The following is a 10,540-nucleotide window of genomic DNA, read 5'->3' on the forward strand; positions in this document are numbered from 1 at the left end:
AAAAAAAAAAAAAAAAAAAAAGAAGAAGAAGACAGAGCAGCAGCTTGTAAGGAGCCCTGTCATTCAGGGCAGTGATGTTTAGCAAGAGGTTAAAGGTGAAGACAGCAGGGAAGAACTGGGGTCTGAAAGCCCCCTTCACTTCACTGAGGTGTAATTGATGCACGAAGCAATCCAGTCACCCGCATACAGGAGTTTCCGGATAAATCTGTGTCCCACTTTCATACTCAAGGTATGGAATGCTTGCCCCCCAAAACTTCCCTTTATCTCTCTGCAGTTGATGTGCTCATGCCGCCCTGGACATTCACATGCTTTATGCCATTAGGTTTCTCTATTCGGTACTGTTGAATAAACTGGAACTATAGCTTAGTGTGTGTGTGTGTGTGTGTGTGTGTGTAAGAATGTAAGTGTGCATGTATATGTAAGTATGTGTGTGTGAATCCGCATGTTTGTGACTGTGTATTGTATGAGTGTGTGTATGTGTGTAAGTGCAAATATGCTTTGTCTCTTTTTATATCTATGAACATGACTGTCAAGGAATGTCATGAATCATGGTCAGTTGTTTAAAATAAGCTGACAAAATGTTTTAGCAAGTGGCTGTGTTGTTTCACATTCTTGTCATCAGTGTGTGTGTGTGGGGGGGTGTTCATCTGGTCTGTACCTTGTTTATTTTAGTCATCCTGGCGAATGTGGTTTGGAAATACCTGCCCAGAACATTCTCTAACAGATCCATCTGCCCAGTTTCCTGCCTTTCAATGCCAGCTGCCTAAACGGACTTACTTTAAGTTTCATCTCCGCCATCTTTTACACACCCAGGATACTTGTGGATAGTATTTTGCTGTACAGACGCTGTTTATTAGGTGGTTCCTAGCTTGGGGCTATTATAAGAAATACTAATTGTAAAATTCATCTACAAAACTAATGGGGATTTGTGTTTTCAGTTCTTTCTTTTCTAGGAATTAACAGAGTTTCTCCTGCAGAGGAAGCTTTTTGTTTCACAGCAATATATGACATTTCCAGTTTTTCCACAACCTTGCCAACACTCTTTGCTGCCTTTTTTAATTTTTTGATTTTAAAAATTAAACCTGAGCTTGTGTGTGTGTGTGTGCACGCGTGCGCTGCCTCACTGCACAAATAGGACTTGCTTGCTGGGGAATTTGGGGAGTTGGTTCTCTCCTTCTACCATTTGGTCCTGGGGATTAAACTCAGGTGGCCAGGCTTGGCAGCCAGGGCCTTTCATCACTGAACCACTGCACATTGATTTTTAATATTTTTTAATCCACTTTCTGTCGAATTGTTTACTCTTCCTTATATATTGTTCAGTTTTGCAATATTTGGCTAAGATTTTCATGTATACAAAAGGTATTCGAGAGTAATTTTTATATTGTTTTTTGAATGAGTTATTAAGTCCTCCTCTTCCTCCTCCTCCTCTTCCAAGTCTCCTTACTAAGATTGAGGATCACCATCATTATTCTTCACATGTTTGGAAGAATTTACCAGTGAAGCCATCTGGCCCAGGACTTCTCTTGTTGCAACCTGTTTTGCTTACTAATTGTTAACATAAACAAATATACTTAATTTATTCAGAAGTGCAACTAGAAACGGGATTGTGACTGTCCTGGTAAATTGTGTTTTCAGGTATGCAACAGGAGGGGAGAGTTTTTAAGGTAAAATGAAGGAGGTGGCAGAAGCCATTGGGAGCAGTGACCCATCCAGCAAGGATGGGTATCTTGGATGACATCACTGAAGGACTGACAGGCAATCTCCAGGCAGACATTCTCACAGAAGCAACGATTGTGCAAGACCATGGTCTGTCAGTCTCCTGACAGTCACTGCCAGGCCCGTTCCCTAAGCCTTTGTGCAGGATCAGTACCAAGGATCTCTCTCTCGTCTCTGATGGCAGTAACTGAGCCTTCTTTACTCTCTTTTGACCAGATGTTGATTTAATTGTTAGGCATGTTGACTGAGTTTCTGTGAGTTACTAGAGCTATATTGATTTTCACATATTTGTGAATCTCTCCAATTTTGTATTGTTACTGACTTCTAATTTTATTGTAGGAGAATGTGCTTTGTATGATTTTAATGCACATATTTGTTGAGGCCTGTTTTCTGACCTAACATATGGTCTGACTATGCTGGAGCATGCTCTATGTGCACTTAAAAAGTGTACTCTATTGTTGAGCAAAGTAGCTTTTTTATTTTTGAGAGCAGTTCTCACTGTGTATCTATGGCTAGTCTAGAACTCTCTATGTAGACCAGGCTGGCTTCTAACTCACAGAGATCCACTTGTTTTTGCCTCCTGAGTCCTGGGATGAAAGGTGTGTGCCACCATGTTTGTCTTTTATGGAGCATTCTATAGACCTGTCAGATCTGATCAGCATTGCTCAGATCGCCTCTCCTCTCTGATGTTCTGTTTTGCTGTTTTGTTTATATTGGAATGTGATGTATTAAAAGTTTACAGACACTACTTTGAATTGTTTATCTCTCCCTTCAATTCTATTCAGTTTCTTCTTGAAATCTGAGATCCTGTTACATATACCATATGTTGTTTATATTCATAACTGTTGTTCTTGATAGCTTGATCTTTTTTCCTGCTTTGCCTCTAATAACAAGTTCCTGTCTTCAAATTTAACATGTCTGACTTTGGTGTATGCTCCCCGGTAGCTGCTGGGTTTTGCTACTTGGCTGGTTTCTTTTTTCTTCTACCCTCTTCACCACTTTCCTTCCACTGTTTCAAGCCCCTAACACAAGATAGGAAAGAAAAAAAAAATAGAGGGATAAGAAAGGAGATCCCTGACTAAAGTCAGGGATCAGAAAGGGGGCAACGTTATCGTTAGACTACTTCCTGCTCAGTTCTTTGAGGCAAGTTTGATCTTTGCCATCAAGATATGTAACAACAACATCATTTTCTCCTTCTCTTCCTCCTCCTCCTCCTTTGTGCTTGACTACTTAACAAACCACAACCACCAACAACCAACCAACTCCCACCTCTCAGGGGCCCTATCTTTATATACCTTCTGAAAAGTCCCAAGAATTCCAAACATCACACAAATTCGGAAACTATCTTCAGCTGGCAAAATCATGCTCCCACTAGAGCATAAGACAAATCATACTCAGCTGCACTCCCCAGATATATTTTAGTTATTGTTTATATAGTCTTTACTGTCCAACTATTTGTGAGTGTGTTGTGCACAGTACTGTAGTTGGAGTCTGTCTTCTCATCCATTTTGTTAAAATTTCCCCTTTAGAACTTCCTCTAGGGTCAGAAAGCAATAAAATCTGTTTTGCTTGTCCAACATTGTCTTGATTTCTCCTTTTATTACTTATTTGTATGTGTGTAGGCCTGTGTTAGTATGTGTGTATCACATGTGTGCAGGAGCCAAGAGAAGCCAAGAAAGGGTGACATCTTTTGGAAGTGGAGTTTCAGGTGGTTGGGAGCTGCCATGTGGGTGCCGAGAACTGAACCTGGTCCTCTGCAAGAGCAGAGAGTGCTCTTAACCACTGAGCCACCTTTCCAGCTCCTATTTACTTATTTATTGTATGTGTGTAAAGGCCTGTATGAATGTATGTGCACCCCATCCCAAGGAGACCGGAAGAGGAAGTTGGATCCCCTGGAACTGTCATTAGAGGCAGTTGTGAGCCATCTGATGGATTAGCCGGGAACCTAACCCATTTGCCAGTTACAGAATTCTTGGGTTTGGAACTTAGGCAGTATCTCCCACTGCCTCTGACTTCCACCGTTTCTAGGTAAAAATTCAATGTTAGTGTTTTGGGATCCCTGTGTGTAACACATCATACTAGATCCCAAACACTGATGTGTGTACCTGCTAATTTAAGACTGTTTGGCTTTTGCCTTGTGCACCCTGGTGAGAGTGTTCCAATGTTTCTGGCTGTATACGACTTGGAATTTATTTGAATTTTTAGATGCAGAGGTTAGACTTTTGGTATTAAATTTTCTTATATTATTTCTATCCTTTCTCTCTTTTCACAGATCTTTGGAATACCCATGACACTTTTAGTGGCATGCTCAATGCACCCCTCAGAGCAGTGGCATGCTCAACGGTGCCCCTCAGATCCATGGCACGTTCAGTTGTGCCCCTCAGATCAGTGGCACATTCAATGGCGCCCCTCAGATCAGTGGCCCGGTAAACGGCGACCCTCAGATTCGTGGCATGCTCAATGGCGTCCTTCAGATCTCCGAGGCTCCTTTCATTTTCTTCATTTTTTGATACAATTTTCTTCCTCAGGTTCCTCAACTGATCTTTTCACTGATTCTTTTCCTGCGACCTTAATTCAATGAAGTTTTTGTTTTGGCTACTGTACCTTTCAAGTATAGTATCTCTGTGTTTACTTTTAATTTATTCCCTTCATCCATGCACCATCTCTAAGACATTCTCACACCTTTAAAACGTCCTTTAGAAACGGTTGCCTGTGAACAAATTTAAAGTAGCTAATATGAAGTTTCTGTCCAGAGAGTCCATTGTCTGGGCTTCTTAGGACATTTTCCGTTGTTAGTTTTTTCCTAAGCATGAGTCATCTCTTGTTTCTTTGCCTGCTTTGAAATTTTGTTGCTGGGAAACGTAAGTTAGACAATCTAGGTCTCCCTTTTTTTTTTTTTTTGGAGTCTGTTGATTCTCTTTAGCAAAGTTCTGAATGAAGCCATGAAGCTGAGTTTCTGAGGTTGGAAAGAACTGTAGTATTTTCTTAGTGTGGTGCTCAGTGCTGAGACTCTGGAGCAAAAGCTCACCCGTCTTTGCTGAAGGAGTGTGATTGTGTTTGTGTCTATGTATACTTTATGTTTAGGCACAACTTCCAAGCTGTCAGGCAGTCACAAATTCTCCCTTAGTGGGCTGGAGCAGTTAAGAGCACTGGCTGCTTTCCCAGAGAACCAGGGTTCAGTTACCAACATGACATCAGGCAGCTCATAGTTTCTGTAACTCCAGTTCCATTTAATGAAATAAAACTTTTAGATTCCTCTTAGGCCAGGAGGTTGACGCAGAAACACGCAGCAGTTACTCTTCCTGTTGCCGTAATAAAGCATCTTGGCAAGGGAGAAGGGATATGTTTTGGCTTACAGTTCCAGGGTTACGTCCTTCGTGGCGCAGAAGACATGGTGAGGAACGTGAACAGCAGGTCACAAGACTCCACAGTCAGAAGTCAGAAGTAGGAAGTAGCAGGTCACATGACTCCACAGTCAGGAGTGTGATGCAGTGGGTCACATGGCACTATAGTCGGGTACAATCAGGAAACAGAGTGGATGTCAGTTCAGCTCAAGTTCTTGTTTTCATTCCTCTGGCAGGTAGGGTGGGTCTTCCCACCTTAATTAGTGTAATCTAGATAATCCCTCACTGGTGTCCATAGACACCTGCCTCATAGGTGATCCCAGAGCCTGTCGGGTTGACAATACTAACCATCACACTCACCTTCTCTTATGTGCAAGGAAAAATTAATCCTGAATTCAAGAAAAGATGACAAAGAGCCCAGGAGAAGCCAGGAACTTTAATAATTCTCACATAAAAACATTAAACTCTAATTTAGGGTATGGTAACAGGTTTGTGCTGGATTTCAGAGTGGATGGGACAATGGCTTTTGTGGTCTCCTGTTTTCTCTTTCTCAACAACGTATTCCAGGAGTGTCATCCAGACCCACAGCTGTATTGAGGTGAGGAGAGAGAATCAGTTTAGTTCATAGGTCTTCAGTTGACTTGTTTCTGTTTGGAGGGCACCCTCTGCGCCTGACTCAGACGATACATTCTTTGAGCCTGATCCTGATGTTGATATCTGTAGCGTCTTAGGGGAGGTGTAGGGGGCAATGCGTGTATTTGGGATGTAGTTGCTTTCAAGGCTTTGATATGAGCCCCTCCCTTCATATACGGACCAACCTCAATGACTGACTTCTAAAGCAGAATAAGACAGAACACCAGTGTTCTATAGGACAGGAGTGGAGCAGCTTCTAACTGGTCCTGACCCTTGGGATGCTGGAAGGGTGATGTGGAAGTGTTCAGTTTTAGCTATCATCCCAGCTAACATGTACCACCAACTGCCAAACAGAGCGAATGGGTCTGCAGACAGTCCCAGCCCTGAATCCAAGAGGGCTGAGCCAGTGCCAACCGAAGCAGAGGTGAGTTGTCCCTTAGGCCGTCCCAGTTGGCAGAGATACGTGTAGAAAACATATTGTCATTTTAAGCTACCACTTTTGAGGCTGGCTTGTCACATAACACTAGATAATTGGAACAAGATGGTAGTTTTAATTTGCATTTCCCTGGTGACTGATACTGTTACTTTTTCACATGCCAATTGGCCCTTTAAATCTTCTCTGGTAAAGTAGCTAGTCACGTTTTTGCACATTTTAATTAAACACTTTATTTTTCAGTAGTTGTAAGAATTCTTTATTATTCTGGATTCAAGTCATTTAAAATTGTCCAATTTTCTTCCTCCCTACCTGCCCTTTTTCTTTTTTCTTTCCTCCTCCTCCTTCTCCTCCTTCATGACAAGGTATCACTGTGTCACCTATGCTGGCTTCAAATTCCCAGTCCTCCTTCATTGTGCTGGGATTACAAAGCATTTTTCTAACTTGGCTTAGAAGATCTATTTATCATTTATCTGTCTGTCTACTGTCTATTTTTAACATTATCTTGCAAAATAACAGATTTTAATACAGGGTTGTACACATATTTCATTTTGTCTGATTCTCCCTGCCCCTGCTCTAGTCTTTCATCCACAAGCCCCTCTTCTACTTTGCCCTATTGTCCTCTAACCCAATGGTCTCCTTTCTCCAATCTCCTGGCCTCTTATGTGCTTTCTACCACCTGGCTATTTACAAGTTAGAGGCTGGGATCCACATGTAAGTGAGATCATTCATATAGTACTTGTGTTTCTAAGCACGTTACCTTGCTTAAAATAGTTTTCCAGTTCCATGTATTAGCCTCAAATCTTGATAATTTCATTTTTTATAGCTGAATAAAATTCCACTAAATATATTATCACCACATTTTCATTATCCACTCATCTCTTGATGGGCATCGGCTGATTTCACTTCCTTTCGTGAAAAGAATCATGTGATGTTTAGTTTTCAGACTGTTGGCACAAATGTAAAATCACTCAGAATCTCAATGTGGAACAGTCTAGATCAAGTCTGCCTTTGGGCATACCTGTGGAGGATTGTATGGATTATGTTAATCAGAGTAGGGAGACCTGCCCACTGTGGGTAGCTTCATTTCCTAGGCAGGGGATTCTGAATTGTATAGGAGCCAGTAAAGCATGCTGATGGTGAGCCCACATGCACTGCCATGTTCCTCTGTTTGTAGCTGTGATGTTCTCTTACATTTCCATTTCTTCAAGTTCTCTGCTATGACAGAATGTAACTTGGAACTGTGAACCAAAATAAAGACCTTCTCCCTTTTTGTCATGATACTAGATCATAGCAAGAGGAAATAAAATTAAGCATAGATAAACGTGGACATGGAACTGTCTTTATAGCGGAATGCAGAATCCTTCAGCTGTGTCCAAGAGAGTCATACAGCTGAGTTACATGGTAATTTGCTCTGTTTCTCTGTCTCTCTCTGTCTGTCTCTCTCTATCTCTCTGTCTCTTTCTCTGTCTCTCTCTCACACACACACACACACAACCAGTGACTTATTTCCGGCATATCCTTACCAGCATTGTTCCTTTAGTGGCCATCCTTACTGAGGGAAGATAGAATCTGAAAGCCATTATTTGCATTTCTCTGATGAGCAAAACTGTTGAAGACTTTTTAAAGCACATGTGGCCATTTGTATTCCTTCTTCTGAAAACTGTTCAGATCTTTGGCCCATTTGTCGACAGGAAACTTTGTTGCCTTGATGTTTATTGTCTGCAGTTCTTTATATATGGTAGATACTGGCCCATCTGAGGTATGTCTGGTGAAGATTCTCTCCCACTCTGCAGGCTGCCTGTTTATTCTGTTGATAGCTTCTGTTTCTGGGCAGGGACCTTTACATTTCACATAGTCTACTTGGGGCTGTTTCCTGCACTGGGTTTTGAGTCAGAAATCTGCCTATTCTTATGCCCTGTGTGTGGGGTTCATCGTGAATTGATGTTTGTGTTGGTGACAGCATGGGTGGAAGCCCCACTCTTCCGCAGGAGGGCCAGCTTGCCAGCAGCACTCATTTAAAAGGCCGTTTCCCCCGTGTTGTTTCTTGGTGCACAATCTTAATGTTGAGTCTACAAAGGCAGACATCTTAATGTTTTTATAAAGCACAATTTACCAACTTTTGAGCACTTAACGATGCCCCATGCATTTTTATTATGCATTCACAGAAGTGTTCCAAATGAAGGATTTTCGAGTGTAATGCAACTGAAGGTCAGCGGGATTGAACTGGTTCAGTGTTAAGAACTGAAGTAAGATTATAACAAGCAGCACTAGGCATCATCCAGGCATGCTTGACACCGGGGCACAGATTTCTTTTCCCATGGAATAAATTTCAACAAAACCCACATTTGAACCTTGACTCTTTAACTAGGACTCTGGAGATGGGACCGAACCTCTAGGTCTCTAGATCTCTTCCCTAAACACGGAACTGGGCCAGCAGCCTGAGCACAAACATGCAGGTTCTTTCTTGTGTTCTCTACACTTTAATTCAGATCCTCCCATTTGCAAGCACTTCTGCCCACTGACCGCTCTCCCCTGCCCATAAATGCTGTGATTTTATTTGGTATTCTTTTCAAACACTAAGCCTACTTTTTCGGTGTTTATAACCAAAAGTACTCTATTATTTTCTATGGCCTTTTAATATGTCAGTAAACATAGAAAACTGTTCACATGACCTTGCTGACATGAGAGAACAAGGGAAGGACAGACACAGGAAAGGGCAGACACATACTGAGAAGCTGTGAGCTCTGACGTGGACACACCAACACCAGCCAGAGTCCAGAAACTCAGCACACCCCCACCCCAGCCTCCCTGGAGTCCCGAGTCACACCGCCTCCACCATGAATTGCATCCTTAAACCATGAGACAGAATAAACCCTTCATCTATTAGAAGTTGCTTTTTAGTCAGTGATTTCATCAAAACAAGGAAATGAACGAATGAGTACTGGATTTACCAGCTTAATGTTTCCCATCCCAGTTTTCCCTGGACTCATTTCCCCACGGCAACTTAATGATTACTTCAGTTTCTCTTGGAAATCACTTAGACTATCACAGTTTCTAGAAGATCCAGCCATGTTCTGGGCCACCCTTGCCAACCCTACAGTGACTTTATCCACCATTCACCCTCAGGCTATTTAAAACAGCATCCTCTGTGGGCTTGGGAGATAGCTGTAGTGCATGCTTGCAAATGGGAAAGATATGGACCCCCCAAGATCTCACAGAAAAAGAGGGGTGGTATCTACCTGTAATCCAGCACTGAGGCACAGACAGCACCCCGGGGGAAAGCTTCAGGTTCAATGGGAGACACTGCCTCAATAAGGTGGAAAGAGATTGAAGAAGACCTCTGACAACCTGTGGGCTTCTACACACACACACACACACACACACAGAGAGAGAGAGAGAGAGAGAGAGAGAGAGAGAGAGAGAGAGAGAGAGGCGCCAAAAAGAAAGAAAAGAAAAGTAAAAGGAAAGGAAAACATCTTATGTGAACTAAGAAAAGGAACACCCACCATGCAGAGGGTATATGCTCTAATCTTCCACACATACTGCCATCTGGTGGTTCCACACCCAACCATGGCCTCCATTTGTAAAACTTAGATATTAGAAACAGAATTACAGCTCCAGATTTGGCTGCATCATGTTTGGAAACTATATACCTCTATACAACTACTTAACCCTGGCAGTGGCCCACCTGACCACACATTCTAAAATGGAGGGAAATTGCTTGTTCCAGAACACCTTCAGGGAAGCAATACCTTTGTGTGGCTTTTAAAATGCATATATTTATATGTGTTTGCCCACATGACTTTATGTGCACCGCATGCAAGAAAGAACCCTTAGAGACCAGGAAAGGGGCATCAGGCCCACTAGATATGGAGCAATAAGTATATGAGAATCTCTCTCTCTCTCTCTCTCTCTCTCTCTCTCTCTCTCTCTCTCTCTNTGTGTGTGTGTGTGTGTGTGTGTGTGTGTGTGTGTGTGCGTGCGCACAGATGCTAAGAACTGGTCTCGCGTACTCCACAAAGGCAGTAAGCCCTCTTAACTGCTTAGCCTTCTCTCTAGCCCATAGCTTGACGTGATAGAGCTCTTCATAAACAATATCCGCTAAGGATCAAGAGAGGACAAGCCCTCAGAACCGCCAAGATCGTCAATACAACCCTCAACACCAAGGAGGGCCAAAGAATGAATAAAATCACCCAACCCGAACATCAAAATTGCATGTGGATCACAGTGGTAATTTTATTTGCACATAAATTCTGTCCCAAGAAAAGACAGAATTTCATGTAGTCTAATGTGTGTTTCTAACTCCTGCCCTGCCCAAGTCAAATACACCTCTCCAACTGGACGCACTGGTCATTTACATATCACATAAAGACTTCTGAACATTGGCAGAGTCTGAGTCTGGGCGAGGCTG

This window comes from Mus caroli, chromosome 5 (genome assembly GCF_900094665.2).
Source record: "Mus caroli chromosome 5, CAROLI_EIJ_v1.1, whole genome shotgun sequence".
NCBI classification, from domain to species: domain Eukaryota; kingdom Metazoa; phylum Chordata; class Mammalia; order Rodentia; family Muridae; genus Mus; species Mus caroli.